Source organism: Salvelinus namaycush, chromosome 42 (assembly GCF_016432855.1).
Source record: "Salvelinus namaycush isolate Seneca chromosome 42, SaNama_1.0, whole genome shotgun sequence".
NCBI classification, from domain to species: Eukaryota; Metazoa; Chordata; class Actinopteri; order Salmoniformes; family Salmonidae; genus Salvelinus; species Salvelinus namaycush.
Genome location: NC_052348.1, coordinates 8827473 through 8850514, shown reverse-complemented (window position 1 = coordinate 8850514; position 23042 = coordinate 8827473). Strand labels below are relative to the sequence as shown.

General features: G+C 41.5%; 1 protein-coding gene and 1 pseudogene across 1 annotated transcript in view; both read right to left on the bottom strand.

Moving 5' to 3' along the window:
* LOC120034801 (zinc finger protein GLI4-like) overlaps positions 1-23042 on the bottom strand; it is a 320522-nt gene that overhangs the window by 153156 nt on the left and 144324 nt on the right. The window lies entirely within an intron of this gene.
* LOC120034861 overlaps positions 1-23042 on the bottom strand; it is a 30610-nt pseudogene that overhangs the window by 5204 nt on the left and 2364 nt on the right.

Below are 23042 nucleotides of genomic sequence, written 5' to 3'. Positions count from 1 at the left end.
TGGAGGCTCTAGTCTAGAGCAGCTGGTTAAATTGTATTTAGGAGCATTTTTCAAAATAAAATAAAATTTATTTGCCACATGCACCGAATACAACAGGTGTAGATCATACCGTGAAATGCTTACATACAAGCCCTTAACCAACCATGCAGTTAAGAAAAATAACAGTTAATTAAATAACAATAATGAGGCTATATACAGGGGGTACCAAACTCTCTAAATGGTTAAATGAGTGAAAAATAGATGTCAATGTTGCAATAGTTTCTGAGTGGGCAACATATACCATCATTTTAAATTGACATCTTTAATTATTTTTTGCCATATTAAATTACTGTATATTGCGCTAATTTCCCTAAATGTGGACAGTTTGTGTTACTACTTTACACAAGTTTGCATTTTCACCCCATAAAATGTTGTGGAATTACACGTCCTTTTTACCTCAGATTGGTGATGTTAGTATAAAAGTTTAGTCATCAAGATGACATAAGATTGATTGCTCAAAACAGATCAATATGTTTGGTTTTGTACAATTGATTTTGTCACACGCACTGGGATGCACAGAACTTAGAATGCAGAGTTAATTAAATGACCGGGAAATGTCAGGAAAAATTCAGAGCGGTCTCTCTATAAAAGTCGCTGGCCACACACCAGTACATGGATTAGACAGTCAAACTATCACTTAACTAGCAGCCAACCTAGCTATGTTTCCATTAACCTGTCCTGTGATATTTTGTCGACATTTAGAAAGTTGACATAGAAAATAGATGCGACAATTGCCTGCTAGGGTGCGTTTCCATTTAACTATCTTGTGTCAATTAAAATGGCTGGACGTAATGACGTCATACCTAGAAAATAAAAAAAAGTGTTGAATACAAATTTAGTGGGTGAAGTGTTTCCATTACCCATTTAGGCAAATTGCGCATTAATAAATTGGCCAAAGCCTGTATGCCCTCCGACCTATCTCTTTCATGTCTCAAGTAGCCCACGAAAGCCAGCATGGATAGAATGCAAGAATTTACTAATATTTGCCATATTCTAATAATTATCATGTGCCAAAGTATCGCTGCAGTACGTGCCATGGTGAAACTTGCATTGCAAATAATTGGACGGTTAAACTTGCATTCAGCCAACCAGAAAAGCAATTGGAAGCAATTCAGCAATTCTTCAAAGTCAGGACAAAGATCCTGCAAAGAAACATTATTTTTATAGTAAGGTCTACATTTTGACATCACGTGCCTTAAATTATTCGGCAATAATTTATTTAAAAAAACACAGTTCATTATCATTTGTTACAATAAAGAAAAATCCACCCGTTGAATGGATAAAACGGTTGTCAATCTTTAGAAAATGTCTATTTCTGCCGTTTCCATTACGCATGTTGCAGTACATGCATCCTCATCTCCCCACTCTCGTCCAATTGATTTCAACATGATATCGACAAATAAGTGAAACGTTTCTCTTTCCATTTTGGCGACCCCCAAATCAAAATGCATCACTCAAAAATGTAGCTGACTGTCTTCTGCAGGTTGTTCTGTAACCAGTGGCAATTTTAGCATGTAAATCTTGGTGGGGCATAGCTGATTTGGCTGACTTGCTTAAGTTATGGATAGGGGGCAGCATTTTCACGTTTGGATGAAAAGCGGGCCCAGAGTAAACTGCCTGCTACTCAGTCCCAGTTGCTAATATATCCATAGTATTAGTAGATTTGGATAGAAAACACTCTGAATGATGTTTGAATGATGTTTGTGAGTATAACAGAACTCATATGGCAGGCAAAAACCTGAGAAAAAATCCAACCAGGAAGTGGGAAATCTGAGGTTGGTCGTTTTTCAACTCATTCCCTATTGAAGATAGAGTGGGATATGGGTCATGTTGCACTTCCTAAGGCGTCCACTAGTTGTCAACAGCCTATAGAACCTTGTTTGATGCTTCTACTGTGAAGTGAGGCCGAATGAGAGGGGAACGAGTCAGAGGTCTGCCAGAATGCCTTGAGCTCGTGACGCTCGTTCACGTGAGAGCGAGCTCTGTTCTATTGCTGTTCCATTGCACAAACATACATGTATTGTGTAACATGTTGTCCCGGGAGTGTCATCTGATGAAGAATATCAAAGGGTAGTGATTAATTTGATCAATATTTCTGCTTTTTGTGACTCCTCTCTTTGGTTGGAAAATCGTTGTATGCTTTCTGTGACTAGTTGCTGACCTAACATAATGATATGTTCTGCTTTCGCCGAAAAGCTTTTTTTTTTTTTTTTTTTAAATCGGACACTGTGGTTGGATTAACGAGAATTTTATCTTTAAAATGGTGTTTAATACTTGTATGTTTGAGAAAATTTTATTATGAGATTTCTGTTGATTGAATTTGGCGCCCTGCAATTTCATTGGCTGTTGGCGAGGGGTTCCAGTCCTAGACAGGTTAAACAAATGTGGTTTCTACTGACAACTGAGATGTACAAACTATGGCATAAGGGGACGACGAGCAGATAAAAGGCCATCCGTAATTTCGATTAAGACATTAATGAGCGAGCTAGGACGGACGTAGTCAATATAACTATTTGTTCAGCATCTTTGAAATGTACAGCGACAGAATTCAGAAAATGGCCCTTTCTTACAGTATTCTCCGTGTACACCAAGTCAGAACTGTAGGATAAATAAATGGGGCATATAAGCAGACAATGAAAGCTCTTACAATATTCAATGATTACATTTCTCTAAAACAGGTTATAGTCTACATGTGCACCACCAAGTCAGAACAGTAGGTGAAATTAAGAGGGGAAAATAGACCAAATTATTTGCTAAAAATGTGGGGCTCAAAACAGAGCCCCATCTGCCCTGAATGATGGGTCGCCACTGGATGTAACAAATATCTCCAGTGTTTGTTTTAGCTGTGTTAGGTACAACAGTGTGTACAACCTGATTTTCCCCCTAATCGATATCAGTGATTTATTGCCACTTGTCAAAACAGGGTTTTTGGTGTGTGTGCAGTTCATAAGATGCTCGTTTAAAAAAAATGGTCATTGGGGGTAACTGCCCACCCCCCTGTAATTCACATTAAGACCGCAAGATGTCACCAAACATTTTCCCTGGCTGTCACTGTTCTTGCTGAACAAAATATTTCATCAGAACCTTTGGAGATATTTCAACAAAATGATTTTGTGGTAAGTTGATCTAATCTTTTGAAATTTTGAAAACGTTGTAGATATATTCCAATGAAGTTAGATCCATATATATTTTTTAATATATATATATTTTTTTAAAAATATATATATATTTTTTAAAAATATATATTTTAAATATATATATTTTTTTACCCCCAATTTCGTGGTATTCAATTGGTAATTAAAGTCTTGTCTCATCGCTGCAACTCCCGTACGAACTCAGGAGAGGCGAAGGTCAAGAGCCGTGCATCCTCCGAAACACAACCCAACCAAGCCGCATTGCTTCTTGACACAATGCCCACTTAACCCGGAAGACAGCCACACCAATGTGTCGGGGGAAACACCGTACACCTGGCGACCATGTCAGCGTGCACTGCACCCGGCCCACCACAGGAGTCACTAGTGCGCGATGGGACAAGGAGATCCCTGCCGGCCAAAAACCTTCCCTAACCCAGACAACGCTGGGCCAATTGTGCGCCGCCCCATGGGTCTCCCGATAGAGCCTGGACTTGAAATAACAGCCTTAAAATAAATAATCCACTTCATTTTTGAGTAAAGTAGTAATATGTTCGATGAGTGTTTTGGGGGCAACTCGCCCCTCCCCCCAACCTAGGGGGTAACTGGGCCCTGGGGGCTAGTTACCCCTTTATGGTTATGGGTGTGTTTCTACCTGTCATTTAGACAATGACTTAGTTAGTTAGCTCTAGTTTATGCTAACCTGCTAGCTTGCAACTTCACCAGCAGTAAATGCTAGCCAGCTAGCTAGTTAGCATAAGCTGCTAGGAGTACTAGCTAGCAACCTTACTACCAAATCGTCTGAGGTAAAATACATAAAAAAGATAACATAACTACATTTTAGTTGTAAATGTTTCCACTAGTGACTGATATAGCTTTACAGTTAATGCAGCATTATAGCCTTTTATGTCATAAGGCTAAGTTAGATAGCTATCTACATTTTTAAGAGAGAGCTTTTCAATTGGCATCTCTCCCCCTGTTTTCAGTCACAGGTGGGGATTGGATTAGGGGTGAGCAGTGCAGGAGGTGGGCTCATGAGTTGTGCTCTAATTTTACTGGGGATAGCTTTATTTGTGACCTACAGGTACAAATTAAAATCGTGCAATAGCAAAGCATAAGAGTTGCCACATCAATGTTACACTGAGTTACTTAGTTGTTAATAAATGTTATATCCCAATGTTATTTAATGTTATTATTTATATTCCATTCTAATATTATATCCCAAAGATTTTTTTTTTTATGAATTAAAAACAACTATTGAAAACCTTTTGCTCCTGAATGTAATTTTAACATATTCTATTGTTCAAATCATATTTAGTGCAATTTGTACATAATGGATTGTATGTAAAAGGAACAACAAAGAAACAATAAAGGAAATGTATATGTGCAGGTGAGTTAAAAAGAGGGACTTTACATCAAATCTCCTCATAGTGGGGATATGGGGGGGGGGGGGGGGGGCAGTTACCCCGGTACTTTTGAAAAATGCCCCTTTTCTAAAAACAAAATTTCATGAATCAAGTGTAAACTGCAGCCATGTATTTTCCTTTATAGTTTATTCACCTAAGCATGACCTTCATTGATTTATTTTGATATAAAAAAAAACATGTTTTGATGATATGCCAGAAATCACCAAAACGGGTTTGCTCTGCCTAATCAATTTAACATGAAATGTGATGTAATGTAGCATGTCTGAGGAAGATGTGCATACATGTTGCTAACGTTAGCTACCTTGCTAACAGCAGATAACTGTAGCCCATTGGCATAGGATGTAGCCAGCTTGCTTTCAATAATGTTTAACTCAAACTGGCTAGCTAACGTTAGGAGCTGTTACAGAAGGCTGAGGCAGTGGCCAGACACCAGTCCCGCTTCAGAGTAATGGAGGACACTTGAATCAGGTTGGTCACATTGGATCTGGTCAATGGTCAAAATACTATCTGTCCTGGAATTCACCCAACTACCACTGATAATGTAATCAGTGCCGTGTGTGTATGTGTTTCTTGTATGGACTACTCCTGGGCCCGAGTGAGTAATGCCAACCAGTCTGTGCTATGCTGGCACTCTGATTGGCTATGTTCAACCGTGTATTTACTGTTGGCTTCCATGACTGTATGGTGACAGTCTTTCTCTCCCTCCCTCTGTGATATAGGAGCTGGGTCGGATATAGGAGCCGAAGTCGGGCTCCTTCATGACCAGAATGTGTGAAGAGGGGCCTGGAGCTGATCATGCCCATCAGGCTTTGGCAAACAGCTCAAAAGTTGATTACTAACAAGACAGTACATCGCAAGTGTTTAGTAATATCACAGTTTCAATACATGTGTCACTCGTCAACTCTTCCTCGTTTTTCTATAGATGGACAGAAGAGATGCTTTTGAAATGGAATCTGACTGAAAGACAGGTTGATACCGATGTCTGAATTGGGAGAGACCTTGCACTAAGCAATACAATTGGGGGGGCTGTTTATTCTTCAAACATGTCATGGAACTCCCGTCTTATATGGGACACCATACAGGAAGGTGAAATATTTGCACGTTGTTATATTAGCAGAACACTGCTTCTAAAGTATTATGCGAAGTATCCATTATTCTACATGGAACTGTTAAACTTGAAAGATATCAAAACACATTGTTTAGAATATTTACACAAGTTCAGTAAATGCACCCTTCATATTACTCCACAGGCTACTGACCGATGCAAAACTTCCTGGAGGAAGCTTGGAATTGGTCAGTAGCCTACAGAGTGGTATGAGAAGAGTGCCATCCTCCTGCATCTCACATCTGCCTGTAGTTATTGAACTCTGTCTGTTGGACCCATGGGTTGAGGCAAACTCTGTCATATCCAAGATGGAATGTCATGCACTCCACCCCTCCTGCCACCTGACTACACCTGTCTATAACCTGTAATAGATTACATAGATGGAAGGGACTTCACCACCCATTGGAGACTTGAAGACAGAACCTCACCCAGAGAGCTGGGTGGTTTGACAGCCACATCCATAGATTTGGCCAAAAAGACAAATAGAATGACATTCTAGTAATGGATAGATAGCTGAAGTTGCACTCTACACACAACTTAGTTAGTTATTCTGCAATTACTGCATCCAAAATACCAGAAGGTTTTCAGTGTAAATGCAGTTACAGTCCAAAATACCAGTCGACTGCAGTTACTGCACTTTTACTGCAGTTTCAAAACGGCAATCTTTTTTTGTAAGGGATTTGCTAGGTAAGTGTAGGCATATTGTCTTTATAAGTACACCAATATGATATTTACAGCACACAATGTTTTGTCTTTGTAACATGAACACACATCGATTTTTGGGGGGATAATTATACAACGGGTGGTTCTAATCCTGAATGCTGATTGGTTAAAACCGCATTCCAGGCAGTGTCAATTCCACAAGTTACCACCGGCTAAATCTATGACATTAAAATGACTATTTACTCTGTTCCACCTGACTGCGCAATCCACTGTCTCATCAGCCCAGCCAGGCAATTTATAAACTTGATCTCCACTATAAAAAGACATCTTGACATTATCTCACATTTCTTTTAGACTAACATTTAGTTTTCAACAGCGGAGATTTGTATAAACCTTTCTGTCTGTCTCTCCAACATTTGCAACATTGTTTCAATATTCAAATTCGATCTCCAGGTTTCCCATAGTAATGAACGTGTTGGGAGTCGGGACAAAACAGACAGATAGGCAGGCAGATTTTCTCAGCCAGTCTAAATCATGAATCAGCATCATCATGTCCACATGTAGCCTACAACTGTTGTCGGAATATTAGTAGCTCTGGGATTTGTCCCCCGGAAAGATCTAACAGCGGATATAAGTATAGACAAGATGACACAAAACTAGCCAGTTATAGAATATTGTGTTGTAGGACAGCTAAACTTGCAGTTGATACCATTTCCACAGTAACATGTATTTACATGAAGCGATGAAACGTTGAAACTAAGTTGCAAAATACTTTTGTAGCAAGGTGTTATAGAACGAGTGTCTTATGAAACACATTCCGGACACTAGCTAGGTTCCATCCAATTGGTGACAGATTGGCGACAAATTCCCAAGTAATTAATTTAAAAAATACAAGTTAAATGGGTTTCCATTGCATTTTCAGATACACTGATGGTTCTGTCACAAAATATGTTGCTTTATATAGAGAATGTGCCCACTCAGGTCTTGGCACGTGCGAACTAGCCAACAGCTCGCAGATGAAATACGGGTATAGCCCACATGATGAGATTATTATGGACAAAAGAGCAAGAGTATTTTTACTTGTCAGATGGCGGCCAAGCATCGATCATCATGTCACCAGAATAAGACCCTCAATATTTATCGGAAAGGACCATCTAGCACGTTCACCACCCTGTGAGGTTCATCATAACTTATTTCATCTGTAGCCTAATAAACTGCATTGTTTCCTTAGTCGTAGTGGGAGGATCACACAATATATCATTGTGTGACTCCAAGTTTACTTCGATATGATGGATATTATATCAATATTTGTGCATAAAGGCGTTTTCACCAAATGTTGTTTTGTCCACATTTGTAACGTTTACCGTCAAATGTGTTGTTTCCATCAGGCCTGTCCTGACATTTCTGATCCGACATGTACTTGACTCATATAAAAAGGTTGGATGGAAACTTACTGGCTCTTGCTACGTTGCTACCTTGCCATAACTAATTTGACAGAGAAATTTCAGCTAGATAAGATGCCAGCTGCAGCTATCACCAAGCTATGCTAGCTAGCTGATGACAGCTTGGCTAAACACAAGGTCAGCGCAGGCTTTAGCCTACATAAAACTGAATTGACCCTTCGCTAAGCCACGCACCCACCTTGGTTACTTTTGCCACCTCGGACAACATTTTCCCGGGATGCCCAATTCCCCATTCAACCACTGCCGAAATCCCCTCATGGTGATCTCAAACTGTGTTTCTAATACAATGAGATTAAACACAGACTACCCCTGGTTAATCAGGAAACTCTTGGGTATGTTGTGGTGGACTGTCATTACAACCACTTCACGGGAACCTGGTAAAATTATATTTGTAGTGTAGCTAGGTAGCCACTGACTGGTTCTGAATTAACTGTCAGCATTCAGTCAAAGCTATAACTGCTTTTTGAGCTAACTAGTGCTCTCAAATCGTATACTGATGTTGACAGCAGATGGGATTTGTATTCATAACATTGCTAACTTAGCTAGCTAACATTACCTTTTGAGAAAACAAGTGGTGGTCAATGAGACTGAGAGCTAGCTAACCAGCTAAGCTAGCAAACAATGTAACAAAAGTATAATTTTGGATTCAAAAAATACTCCAACAGGCTCTGCATTTCAGGAATCACAGTAACAAGTACTCCTGGTGCACTGTTAAATGATTTAGCCATGCAAACATACTTTTTTTGCCACAGCCCTTCTTCGATGAGGTTTAATGGCGGTTGGCATTAAATAAATGTTGCATTACCACCACCTACTAGACTGGAGTATAACTCCCTTATACATTGCTTAAAAAAATAAAATAAACTCAGCAAAAAAAAGAAACGTCCTCTTGCTGTCAACTTCATTTATTTTCCGCAAACTTAACATGTGTAAATATTTGTATGAACATAAGATTCAACAACTGAGACATAAACTGAACAAGTTCCACAGACATGTGATTAACAGAAATGGAACAATGTGTCCTTGAACACAGGGAGAATCAAAATCAAAAGTAACAGTCAGTATCTGGTGTGGCCACCAGCTCCATTAAGTACTGCAGTGCATCTCCTCCTCATGGACTGCACCAGATTTGCCAGTTCTTGCTGTGAGATGTTACCCCACTCTTCTACCAAGGCACCTGCAAGTTCCCAGACATTTCTGGGAGGAATGGCCCTTGCTCTCACCCTCCGATCCAACAGGTCCAAGACGTGCTCAATGGGATTGAGATCCAGGCTCTTCGCTGGCCATGGCAGAACACTGACATTCCTGTCTTGTAGGAAATCACGCACAGAACGATTAGTATGGCTGGTGGCATTATCATGATGGAGGGTCATGTCAGGATGAGCCTGCAGGAAGGGTACCACATTAGGGAGGATGATGTCTTTCCTGTAACGCATAGCGTTGAGATTGCCTGCAATGACAACAAGCTCAGTCCGATGATGCTGTGACACACTGCCCCAGACCATGACAGACCCTCCACCTCCAAATCGATCCCGCTCCAGAGTACAGGCCTCGGTGTAACGCTCATTCCTTCGATGATAAATGCGAATCCGACCATCACCCCTGGTGAGACAAAACCGTGACTCGTCAGTGAAGAGCACTTTTTGCCAGTCCTGTCTGGTCCAGCAACGGTGGGTTTGTGCCCATATACAACGTTGTTGCCGGTGATGTCTGGTGAGGACCTGCCTTACAACAGGCCTACAAGCCCTCAGTCCAGCCTCTCTCAGCCTATTGCGGACAGTCTGAGCACTGATGGAGGGATTGTGCGTTCCTAGAGTAACTTGGTGCAGTTGTTGTTGCCATCCTGTACCTGTCCCGCAGGTGTGATTTTCGGATGTACCGATCCTGTGCAGGTTTGTTACACGTGGTCTGCCACTGCGAGGATGATCAGCTGTCCGTCCTGTCTCCCTGTAGCGCTGTCTTGGGCGTCTCACAGTACGGACATTGCAATTTATTGCCCTGGCCACATCTGCAGTCCTCATGCCTCAATGCAGCATGCCTAAGGCACATTCACGCAGATGAGCAGGGACCCTGGGCATCTATCTTTTGGTGTTTTCAGAGTCAGTAGAAAGGCCCCTTTAGTGTCCTAAGTTTTCATAACTGTGACCTTAATTGCCTACCGTCTGTAAGCTGTTAGTGTCTTAACGACCATTCCACAGGTGCATGTTCATTAATTGCATGGGAAACAGTGTTTAAACCCCTTACAATGAAGATCTGTGAAGTTAATTGGATTTTTACGAATTATCTTTGAAAGACAGGGTCCTGAAAAAGGGCCGTTTCTTTTTTTGCTGAGTTCATTTAATATATAAATCAATAAATACCATACCATCTAACCCTACACTCACTACAAACCACCACCCTACTCCACTATTTAAAACGATTTAGTGCTACCTCAGGCCAACAGCCTGAAAGGATGGGACACCACCACTTAACACACCCTGTAACTCTTCTGATGTCAAGTCTCGCACACCCAAATATCTCTCTGAATCTGCCACCACCACCTCCATTTTCTGTGATTTACGTTCCATCCCTGCAGTACAGTTGATAATCATTGCTATAAATGCCAAAAATCCAATCTTACTGAAACATATATCACTTGTTGCCCTATCCCTCTGTACTGGTACAGATCTACTACTCACACCATTCTTCTAAGGATCCCTCCCCCTTGACCCATCTTCCCCTACTTTCTTCACTGCCTCAGCATACGACAACTTCTGCACTACTCTAACCCTGGAAACCTCAACCTGCCTCTCTCGCACGGGACATTTCTGATGCCCAGCCCCATGGGCACCCCTACAATTAACACATACCACTACTTTCCCCAATGCTACACATTCCTTTGTCTCATGCCCTTCTGCACACTTCTCACATCTAGGAACCTCCCTCCTAGACTCTGCTGCCACTGCACTTAAGCTTGACACCTGTAACAACGTAATGTATTTGGCACAAAAGCTTGTACGGGATAACTTATATATCCTAACATCCCTTTGTCGGGCAAAGACTCAACATCAAAACTCAAAAGGACAGCCAGTGACTCTTCTGTTTCACCACTCACCCTCCCTGTTTGTGTCGCACCAAATGACGAGCATTATAAACACCGGGAATCTTCCCCTTCAGTTGGTCAACTTTCACATTTACCCCTACCCCAGTAATCACTCCTCTCAATGGCACCCTTCCTTGAGAGCAAAACGAATCACCTCTCTTGTCCCCATTCATTTAACGTGGAGCGCCTGCTGCCTCTGACCAGCAGAAACACAAACAATTATCACTTTGCCATAGCACTCACTGGCTTTCATGCAATTTAAGCGTGAGCTTGTCCGAGGACTTGACAACAGTTGAAATCCATTGGAGCATGGCGATTGGTTACCCAAAATTCTAGGGCGGGGCTAAGCAAATGGTCAATTAGCTGACTGTCGGGGGAGAAAGGCCTCAACTTCAAAACTTTGTTCTCTTCATAGCAAAATTAGCTTAGCTTACCTCGCTGTACTCACTACTACCCTTGTTTGTTGTGATTTAATGGCAAAGAAACACCCACATCAAATCCAGTGACGGTCGGTGCCATTTAAGATGAGAGAGGATGATTTTTTTTATGAGCATGGCCTTACTTCTATTACAGCATATTGAATGACTGTCATTCATATTTTATTCACCCAGCTCAATGTAACAATCGACAGGTTTAGGATACTACATGATACTCAAATGTTCCCTATACCCATCATGAGGTTGCTACAAAAGGTCAAGAGAAAAATGTGAGTAATCCAGAAGGTTGACACATTCAATACCACCTTGCACACTCTTGCCTGCATCTAGCTGATCTATGGTGTAGTCATTAGTCCAACAGTTGCAAATGAGAGTTTCTATTGGACAAATATAGGTATGTTTATTCCCGTTTTGTTCCGTTTGCTTCCGTTTAAGAAATGTTTTTCAACAGAATCATCAGAATGAATACACGCCTGATCACCGCAAACACAGTTCCCTTTCATAGCAGCTACATACAAAAAGCATGATAATTTGCCCAGTGTATAATTCCTACTCGCATCTATGCGCTCGTCCTCGCAACTTTTCCCTTCGCTTGTGGACTTCAGTGCACAACACAACAGCTGTATGTGACCAGAATTTTTTTTTTTTCTCCAAATCAAACCTTCATTCCATAACTGCTAACCGATACACACAGCCTACATAGTTGTCACCTAAAGTCATAGTCAACATAGCTAGCTACTAGAACTTATGCGTTAATAAACCAGCTACAAATGTTACAGTGTACAGCAAGCAGTTTAGCAGTTACACCGGCGGGCCCCGGTGGCAATAAATTAATAAAAACAAAAGCTTAACTTGACTCAGAAGAGTTCCAGTGATAGCAATAGCCAGCTAGCTAACATAGTATCCCTCGCTGTTTGAGCCGGGTGTTTGAGTAGGCTAAACTAGCTAGCTAGCTGCATTCGCTAGCTAGCTAGATAAGTGAAAGTGAAAAAAAAGACGACTAAATATAACTAGCTCTCTCTCTCTTACTTCTCCCTCATTTTTTAAGAAATTAATTTGTTCAAAATTGTTCAGAGGGGCCTCCCGAGTGGCACAGTGGTCTAAGGCACTGCATCGCAGTTTGAGCCCATGCTCCAGTTCGAGTCCAGCCTCTGTCGCAGCCGGCCGCAACCTCGAGACGCATGGGGTGGCGCACAATTGGCCCAGCATCGTCTGGGTTAGGGGAGGGTTTGGCCGGCAGGGATGTCCTTGTCCCATCGCGCTCTAGCGACTATTGTGGCAGGCGGGGCGCATGCACGCTGACATGGTCACCAGGTGTACGGTGTTTCCTCTGACACATTGGTGTGGCTGACTTCTGGGTTAAGCGGGCATTATGTAAAGAAGCAGTGCGGCTTGGTTGGGTCGTGTTTTTGGAGGACGCCTCTCCCGAGTCCGTAAGGGAGAGACAAAACTGTAACTACCAATTGGATCCCATGAAATTGGGGAGAAAAAGCGTTCAAAGTAAAAAATAATTTTAAAAAATATTTTAAAAACTGTTCAAAAGAGGACGGAAACTAGCTATCCTCCGGCTACACCATGGTGCAACCCAAGCGAGTGCTGTTAAGGCTACTGTAGACCTTCATTGCCAAACAGTGTTTTAATCAATTATTTGGTGATATGTGATTATATTTAGTTTAGTTATCTAAAAAAGGAGAACTTTTTATTGTTTCACTATTTGTATTTTTATGAAGTTCACTGAGGAAGGTCCTCTCCCTTCCCCCACTGAGGAGCCTCCACATCAAAACACACCCCGAAGACAACTCTCGTTGCCTTCAGTCATGGCCGCTAGCATTGCGCATTGATGAAAAACAAGGCCAAATCAGGAAGTGCAGTCGCCCTTTTTGACTAGGCTCTCTTCGTGGCTCAGATCCACAAAGAGCCTCAGAATAGGAGTACTGATCTACGATCTTTCCATATAATCTTATTCATTATGATTGAAAAGGCCAAACTGATCCTAGATCAGCACTCCTAATCTGAGAGGCTTTTTGATATGGGACCTGACCTAATTTTTTTTTAAATGTCACTTTTATTTAACCAGGTAGGCCAGTTGAGAACAAGTTCTCATTTACAACTGCGACCTGGCCAAGCAGTTGTAAAGCAAAGCAGTGCAACAAAAACAACAACACAGAGTTACACATGGAATAAACAAACGTACAGTCAATAACACAATAGAAGAAAAAAAATTGAAAAATGTTTATACAGTGTGTGAAAATGTAGTAAGATTAGGGAGGTAAGGCAATAAATAGGCCATAGTGGCAAAATAATTACAATTTAGCAATAACACTGGAGTGATAGATGTGCAGATGATGATGTGCAAGTAGAGATACTGGGGTGCAAATAGAACAAAAATAAATAACAATTTTGGGAATGAGGTAGTTGGGTGGGCTATTACAGATGGGCTATGTACAGGTGCAGTGATCGGTAAGCTGCTCTGACAGCTGATGCTTAAAGTTAGTGAGGAAGAAATAAGTCTCCAGCTTCAGTGATTTTTGCAATTCGCTCCAGTCATTGGCAGCAGAGAAGTGGAAGGAAAGGCGTCCAAAGGAGGAATTGGCTTTGGGGATGACCAGTGAAATATACCTGCTGGAGCGTGTGCTACGGGTGGGTGTTGCTATGGTGACCAGTGAGCTGAGATAAGGCGGGGCTTTACCGAGCAAAGACTTTTAGATGACCTGGAGCCAGTGGGTTTGGCGACGAATATTAAGCGAGGGCCAGCCAACGAGAGCATACAGGTCGTAGTGGTGGGTAGTATATGGGGCTTTGGTGACAAAACGGATGGTAGTGTGATAGACTACATCCAATTTGCTGAGTAGAGTGTTGGAGGCTATTTTGTAAATGACATCGCCGAAGTCAAGGATTGGTAGGATAGTCAGTTTTACGAGGGTATGTTTAGCAGCATGAGTGAAGGATGCTTTGTTGCGAAATAGGAAGCCAATTCTAGATTTAATTTTGGATTGGAGATGCTTAATGTGAGTCTGGAAGGAGAGTTTACAGTCTAACCAGACACCTAGGTATTTGTAGTTGTCCACATATTCTAAGTCAGAACCGTCCAGAGTAGTGATGCTAGTCAGACGGGCGGGTGAGGGCAGCGATCGGTTGAAGAGCATGCATTTAGTTTTACTAGCATTTAAGAGCAGTTGGAGGCCAAGGAAGGAGTGTTGTATGGCATTGAAGCTCGTCTGGAGGTTTGTTAACACAGTGTCCAAAGAAGGGCCAGAAGTATACAGAATGGTGTCGTCTGCGTAGAGGTGGATCAGAGAATCACCAGCAGTAAGAGCGACATCATTGATATATACAGAGAAAAGAGTCGGCCCAAGAATTGAACCCTGTGGCACCCCCATAATACCATTCAGACAGTAGTTCAGCGGGCTCACCTCAGTGAGACTGTGTGTGGTCCTGTGCTGCTCAGCTGGTTCCTCTGTGGGTTCAGGAGGTGAAGTCTGGTTGTCCTCCATGACCATGTTCCCCTCAGAGTTCCCCAGACCCTCCTCACACCCCTCCTCCTTGACCAGCAGCACCTCTGGAGCCTCCTCCTCCTGGAAGAGACAGATGATACAGATTACTGAGTCCTACACTGTAGTTACAGGATTACTTAATTGTTGTTAAACCCATTATGGTGGACATAAATATGATGTTGTGGGTAAAAATACATACAAAAGTCATCATCAGTCAAACCTGGGGGAGGGGGAGGGTGCTGCAATTGTTTTCGTCAAAGGGGGGGGGGGTCCTGGACAAATATCAAATCCTTCCACTAATACAGGACTATTAAAGGCCCAGTGCACTACTTTTGTGAACAAATATTTTGTGTACAGTAGGTGTTTGTTAGTGTGGGGGTATATTTATTTATATTTAAGTGTATATTGGTTATAAAGCGCTGCTGGGTATATGCAGAATAGGGTGAGATCAGATGTGAGGTATATTAAAGAGAGTCACAATGAAAGTCTTAAAATGAAAAGTCAAATTTTGTGTTTATTAAACAAGTTTTAAATACACCATATGAAAACCACACATACACGTCTCAACTAAAAATCTGAATAAACTTGATAAACTGCATACATTTTCTCATTAAAAGTGTCTCTACAGAAAAAATTCTGTAGTGGAATGAAAGTATGATGTTCACAAATGCCTATTTCATTTTAGCCTACACCAGTGGTTCTCAACTGGTTTTGCCTGGGGACCAACATTTTACAATGACAATTGAGTCGCGACCCAATATTATGGACTGTTGATGATTACATTCTGTAATGTTGTATTGCAGCTGCCTTCTTGGGCAGGCTTCACTTGCAAAATAGACTGTCTCAATGGGCTACTACTATGGTATTAAAGAAAGTAATTACACAGCCATATTAACTGAGAAAACATTTATTGTAAATTCAAGAGAATAAGCCATTTTAATTAGGAGACCAGTTCAGGAGTGGGGTGTAATACATTATCCGACTCAGAACATGACATCAAAACCAGTCCAATAATGTTAATGAACAGTAACACATACCAGTTTTTAAAATAGAAAAAACAACAACCATTAGGAATTCTTAATCATCAATTAGCATGTGAATAGTTTCACAACCATAAAGTTTGTTTAAAGGTATACGTTTTTAACCAGTTAAATAACATGTCATATGAATGTCAGAATTAATTAACAATAATAATTAACCTAGTGAACAATAACTCATGAACCTGTTTATTTATTGTGTGTGGGCGTGTGTGTGTGTGTGTGTGTGTGTGTGTGTGTGTGTGTGTGTGTGTGTGTGTGTGTGTGTGTGGGTGTGGGTGTGTGTGTGGGTGGGTGTGTGGCCTATCAGTGGGAAAGCTAGGGGTGTTTCTTCAGTTTGATACGTTTATTGAAGTTCGGGGTAATGGTTGACAGGGCAACTCGGAGGTCATGCTGGTTGTCCAGGCTGTGATTGGGAGTACCATAGGGCGGCACACAATTGGCCCAGCGACGTCCTGGTTTGGCCAGGGTAGGCCGTCATTGTAAATAAGAATTTGTTCTTAACTGACTTGCCTAGTTAAATAATGGTTAAATGTTTGAAACATTTCCAGTTTGTTTCTGCTTTTAGTTTTCAGCTTGGCCATAGCAGAGAAGCCACTTTCACACAGATAGGTGGTGCTGAACGGTAGCATGATTCTGATTGCATGACAGGCAAGAGCAGGATACTCTCCCATTAAGCTGCACCAGAACTGTGGCAGTGTCATTTCCGGGACGCCCATGCTCAGTCCGCGGTCAAATGACAGCTCCACCAGCTGATCCTCTTCATTGCTTGGCAACGTGACACTTCCCATCTCCTCCCGAAAGGGGTCCCATATCCAGTCGTCTCGTCTTTTTTTCTCCTTGGGGAAGTAGTCGCAAAACTTTCCCTGCAGCTTGACAAGATGCTGTTTAACATTTTTTTTCAGTCTGTCGCCGAGCGCTTTGTTGATCAGATTCTGAATCTCTAAATCAGCATTGGGAAACATGTCAATACTCCTGTTAGAAACATGATTTGACCAAACGGTAAGCTTCATATTGAAGGCATCCACTTTGTCCCTCTGTTCAAATCAATTGTGCCCCCTCCCTTGCATTGACAACTTGAGCAAATTCAGATGATCAAAACTATCTGCCAGGTAGGCAAACTGTGCGAGCCATTCCTTACAATCGAAATGTTTGTGCAGAGATTACTTGTTTTCCTAAAGAGACACAGCAATCTCGGCTCGAAGCTCATAAAAGCGACCCAACACTTTACCACTGGAAGCCAGCGGACCTCTGCATGATAAAGCACCTGCTGGTGCTCGCTCCCCATATCCCTACAGAAGGCCTGGAAACACCTTTTATTTTTGATATTGTTGACACACTTGATCACATCCTGGAGAGTGGCGTGGAGCTCAGGCACCATGTCCTTCGCTGCCAATGCCTCCCTGTGTAGGAAGGAGTGGTTCCACGTTGCACTCGGTACTCTCTTCAGGATTTGCTTTACTACTAGATATTTGTGCGACCCCCAAGTTGAGAATCCCTGGCCTACACAGTACAAACACAATATGTAACAGACTTTTTAGGCTTATATATGCCTTTTATCTCACACAATGTCTGGATGCAATATTTTACCCAGGAATATTCTACACTGAAATCTGTTACTCTCGTTATTCAAAATGCTTCTGTGGATCTTTCTGCTGACAACATTGAAAATGTATCATTGTCTAATGCAGGGTTTGATGTAAAAGTCAGAAGCTATCGAGTGGAATGGTTACTTTCTATGTTATAGTGGAGTGTTTTTTTCTGCTGGTGTATCCTTAGTTAGTTACTCTCTGAATGGCCTCTCTCCCGTGTGGACCTTCAGGTGCATCTTCAGATGGTGCTGGTGGGAGAATCTCTTCTCACACTGGGGGCAGCTGTAGGGCTTCTCTCCTGTGTGGACCCTCTGGTGCCTCTTCAGGTCACCAGTCTGGGCGAAGCGCATGTGACACTGGGTACAGCTGAATGGTTTCACCCCTGTGTGGACCCTTTGGTGCCTCTTTAGGCTGCTAGCCTGGGCGAAGTGCATGTGACACTGGGTACAGCTGAAGGATTTCACCCCTGTGTGGACCCTCTGGTGGATCTCCACCTTCTGGGGGCAGCTGAAGCCTTTGTTACAGAACATGCAGAGGAACCATTTTTCTTTACTATCACCTGCTGTTGCTCCCCCTCCTCGAGCCTTGGCTCTTTGGTCCTTTGAGTTCAATAACTGATCGAAAAGGACACGGCTGTGTGAATTGGAAGGCTCCATCGACGTGGACAATGGGTCCCGATCCCTGAGCCTGTGTAAATGGGACTGGGTGGCGACATTTACATTTTTCTCTAAACTGTCCCTGTAAACTAAGAAATCTCTGCCCTGTGAGTGTCCTTCTCCTAAGTGAGTCTGGTCTGCATTCCATATCAGAGGAGTGTCGTCCTCTACTTTCACAGTCACTTCATCTACGACCAGACCCTCCTCTTTCTTATCTAGGAACCCTTCAGAATATGCACTACTACTATACTGGTTCCTGTCCCCTCTAGACAGATCAGTCTGTGTCTCTAAACCCAAGGGCATGTTGCCAGGGTACATCTCTGTAGCGTAAGAACAAAACGGATCATTGCCAGTCTCTAACACGTCACCTGAGTCCCGATGGGAATGAACCATCCTAGGGCTCGGGTTACCGTAAAGTAAATATTCTGAGCTGGGAGCAGGAGGACAGCGCAGATTCTCCAGCTCTAGTCTCTCTGGGTCTGATCTGTGGTCAGATCCTGTGTGTAAGAGCCTGTGTGTTACAGTTACAGTCTCTGTGTCCGTCTCTGACTTGAGGACGGCGTTCGGCGTTCCACTGACCTCCGTGATGCATCGTTGGGTCCTGGGCTGCGGCGCTGTGGCGATGTCCTCCGTGGCGACAGGGGGCGCCACTCCCGCCGCTGCTCCAGTCTGGATGTCTCTGCTGTGTCGTGGGTCCTCCTCTCCAGTCCTCTTCTGCTTGACCAGAGACAATCCTCCAGGACCTGCAGCCTCTGCATCTGCAGACTGACACAAGAAGAGAGGAGGTTATTATCGGCACATGAGTTGAATTGGATAACAAAGTCTCACAAGCTCCCCTATGGCAGATAAATAAGGATGTACATGTAAACAAGTGAATAGCTGAGGGGAGCCTTTCTGAAATAAACGGACCACATTTAATGCACTGTAATTTGTTTACGTTACACTATGACACTAACCTCTATCACAATAACATGCTGAGTTGAGGTTCCACTCCCCTCATCTACAGCTATGGGTTGGTCATCTCTCCACAAGTTGTGTCCCGCTGGCTTCACAAAGCTCCTGTGGCCTCCAATGAGATGTCCTTCACCTAAGAGAGTGATTGGGGGAAAGAGGGTGCTTAAGTTAAGTACCACTGTCAATGCTCAACGCTATATTGTACACTATTGACACCGTCTACAATTGGCAAGGATGTAAGCAGGGCTGGACTACCACATCTGGGGACCTGGGGCACTGAAATTATTGACACCCTTGATAAAGATGAGCAAAATAAATCATTTAAATACTGAGCTACATTGTATGCAAAAAAAATTGGGGAAATTATATTATATTATACTAATACAATTGCTCAGAGAACAATATTTTGTTTTACACCCGTTTTTAGATCCTTTCAATACCTTAATGGCACCGATACTTTTTCTGAAATGCTTTATGAGTTGGAGAACACATTGGGAGGAATCTTATACCATTCCTCCATACAGAATCCTTCCAGATCCTTGATATCCTTTGTCTGCGCTTATGGACTGCCAACTTCAATTCAAACCATAGGTTTTCAATGGTTTTCAAATCCAGAGACTGAGATGGCCATTGCAAAAAAAATATTTTGTGGCCAACTAACCATTTATTTGTGGATTTTTATGTGTGCTGGATGATCCACTTGCCGCCAAGTTTCGGCCTCCTGGCAGAGGCAACCGGGTTTTGGACTAAAATGCTGGTACTGGGTCATGATGCTGTTGATATTAACAAGGGCCCCAGGACCAGTGGAAGAAAAATAGCCCCATAACATCAAAGATCCACCACCATATTTTACAGTAGGTATGGGGTTGTTTTCTGCTCATTTCGACGCCAAATCCACCACTTAACCAGCATGGCTACCACAGCATTCTGCAGCGATACGCCATCCCATCTGGTCTGCGCTTAGTGAGATTATCATTTGTTTTTCAACAGGACAATGACCCAACACACCTCCAGGCTGTGTAAGGGCTATTTGACCATGAAGGAGAGTGATGGAGTGCTGCATCAGATTGACCTGGCTTCCACAATCACCCGACTTCTACCCAATTGAGATGGTTTGGGATGAGTTGGACTGCAGACTGAAGGAAAAGCAGCCAACAAGTGCTCAGCATATTTGGGAACTCCTTCTTCAAGACTGTTGGAAAAGCATTCCAGGTGAAGCTGGTTGAGAGAATGCCAAGAGTGTGCAAAGCTGTCATCAAGGCAAAGGGTGGCTACTTTGAAGAATCTAAAATATATTTGGATTTTGTTTAACACTTTTTTGGTTACTACATGTTTCCATTTGTTATTTCATAGTTTTGATGTCTTCACTATTATTCTACAATGTAGAAAATAGTAAAAAAAACAACAACCCTGGAATGAGTAGGTGTGTCCAAACTTTTGACTGATACTGTGTATCAAACAATTGGATCCAATGAACTGAGCAGGCGGGGCTGACATGCTTATAGAGTTGCTAGGACTCTCTAAATATGTGCATAAATGTATAATATTGTGCTGTTATTATTTCTATTAATATGATCTATTATGATTATTTATTTATTTTTTCAGACTGTTTTCCATGTTATTTGGTTAGTTCTCTTAAAAAGCACCCTCATAGATATGCAATAGACCTACGGTGCTTTGAATGTGTTAGTGAAGGGTGGCAGTATTGAATTATGTTTTCATGGGTCTGCCCATATTTCCCTCTGGCCTACGCCAATTGGCGGCCAAGGATTTGCCTTAGGACACAAAGGTGCGTCATGAGTCAGGGAGATGGTCTGATGGCCTTGGGCCTAGATATGGGGGAGGTTTTAGTGGGTGGACTATTAGGACAATTGGAGGTTTACAAAGTTGCAGCTACAGTATGCTTAACAGTGCAAATATTATGGTACAGCTATATGGACACATAATCAACCTGGTGCTTTTTAATGGTAAGTTTACAAACATTGGTTGTGGTAAGTATAATTGAAATGTGAGTATCGTTATGGTAAGTGGAGAAATAAGTATAGCCAGTTACAATTGCAATGGCTTAGCAGATCATAAAAAAAGTAGGTACATTTCTACCTGGCTAAAAGAGAAAGAATATAATATCTATTGTTTATAGGAAACTCACTACAAATATAGATGAGACTGGGAGGGAGAAATATTTTTGTCATGGGCAAAGAAACTCAAAAGGGGTGATTATACTAATTAATAAAAAATGTAATCTGATTGTTCACACTGGGCAAACAGATCCTCAAGGAAGATAGATTATTTTAAATATGCTATTGGACCAAAAACAGATATGGCTAATTAATCTATATGGGCCAAATAATGATGATCCACAGTTCATCGAAAATATACATAATAATCTATTGAGCTCACAAGCAACGAATTAATCTATTATTATGGTGGGAGATTATAATACGGTTTTAAGTACCTCAATGGATCATAAAGGAAATCGTACAAACTATCACCCTCAAGCACTTAAGGAGATCACAAATATCATGGCTAAATTAGAACTAGTGGATATATGGAGGCTGAAAAACCCTGACCTTGTGAGATATACACGGAGGCTTAATCAAGCTAGCCGTCTGGATTACTTCCTGGTCTCATTCATCCTGGCATCAAAAGTTTAAAAAGTATTAATAGGAGACAGAATGTGATCGGACCACCATCTAATTGACCTCCATATAACTCTTACAGAATTTCCACGTGGACGGGGATATTGGAAGTGTAATCAAAGCCTATTGCATGACAATTTGTTCTTAATTAACTAAGAGAAAATAATTCATAATTTACTTTTTTCTGCACAACAGAAGATCCCCTTATTGTCTGGGTCACTTTTAAATGTACTTTTAGAGGCCATTCAATACAATACTAATCAAAAGCAGTTCAGCTCAAAAGAGATTAGACTAATAGAGGAAATAGTGGAAATAACAGCGCAGGTAGATGTTAATGGAAACTGTATTATAGGTTAGAGGAAAAACAAAACGAATTGGAGGTACTTATTCAAGAACAATCAAGAGTAATGTATTATAAAAATAAAGCGAATTGGATGGAAAATTGTGAAAAATGCACAAATGTTTTATTGAATCTTCAACATAGAATTGCTACAAAAAAGAACTTACAGAAACTCATTACAAATGATGGAATCATCCATGATTCACCAAATGATATTTTGAAAGAGGAAGCAAAATATTTTAAGCAAAATATTTTATTTTCAGTCTCCTCCATTTCCACTGAATGATGTTAACTGTAAGGATTTCTTTCCTAATAATAATGTAAAATTAACAAATTTACAGAAAGACCTGTGTGTAGGCCAATGTACAAAAGAGGAACTGTTTAAGGCAATTAAATATTTTCAATATGGAAAAACACCCGGGCTTGATGGTATACAAGTAGAGGTACATCAGACCTTTTTGATGTACTCAAAGATCCAGTATTAGCATGTTTTAATTAATCCTATAAAAATTGTAGACTTTCAGGTACTCAACAAGAAGGTCTGATTTTATTACTACTAAAAGAGGGCCCAGGTGATAAGTATAAAGATCCAGTCTATTTAAAAAACTGGAGGCCTCTTACACTTCAATGTCGTGATGTGAAAATCCTGCCGAAATGCATTGCACATAGAATTAAAAATGTTTTACAAGATATTGTTCATCCTGATCACACATGTTTTTTACATGGACGATACATTGGAGATAATATACGACAATTACTTGAAACAATTGAACATTATGAAACTTTAAAGATATCAGGCCTGGTCTTCATAGCAGATTTTGAAAAGGCGTTTGATAAAGCACGACTAGAATTTATATATAAACGCCTGGATTACTTTATTTGGGTGAATCTCTTATACAATGAGTTAAGTTATGTACAGCAACCCCAGATGTAAAATAGTAAATAATGGTTACTTCTCAGAAACTATTGAGCTTTTAAGAGGA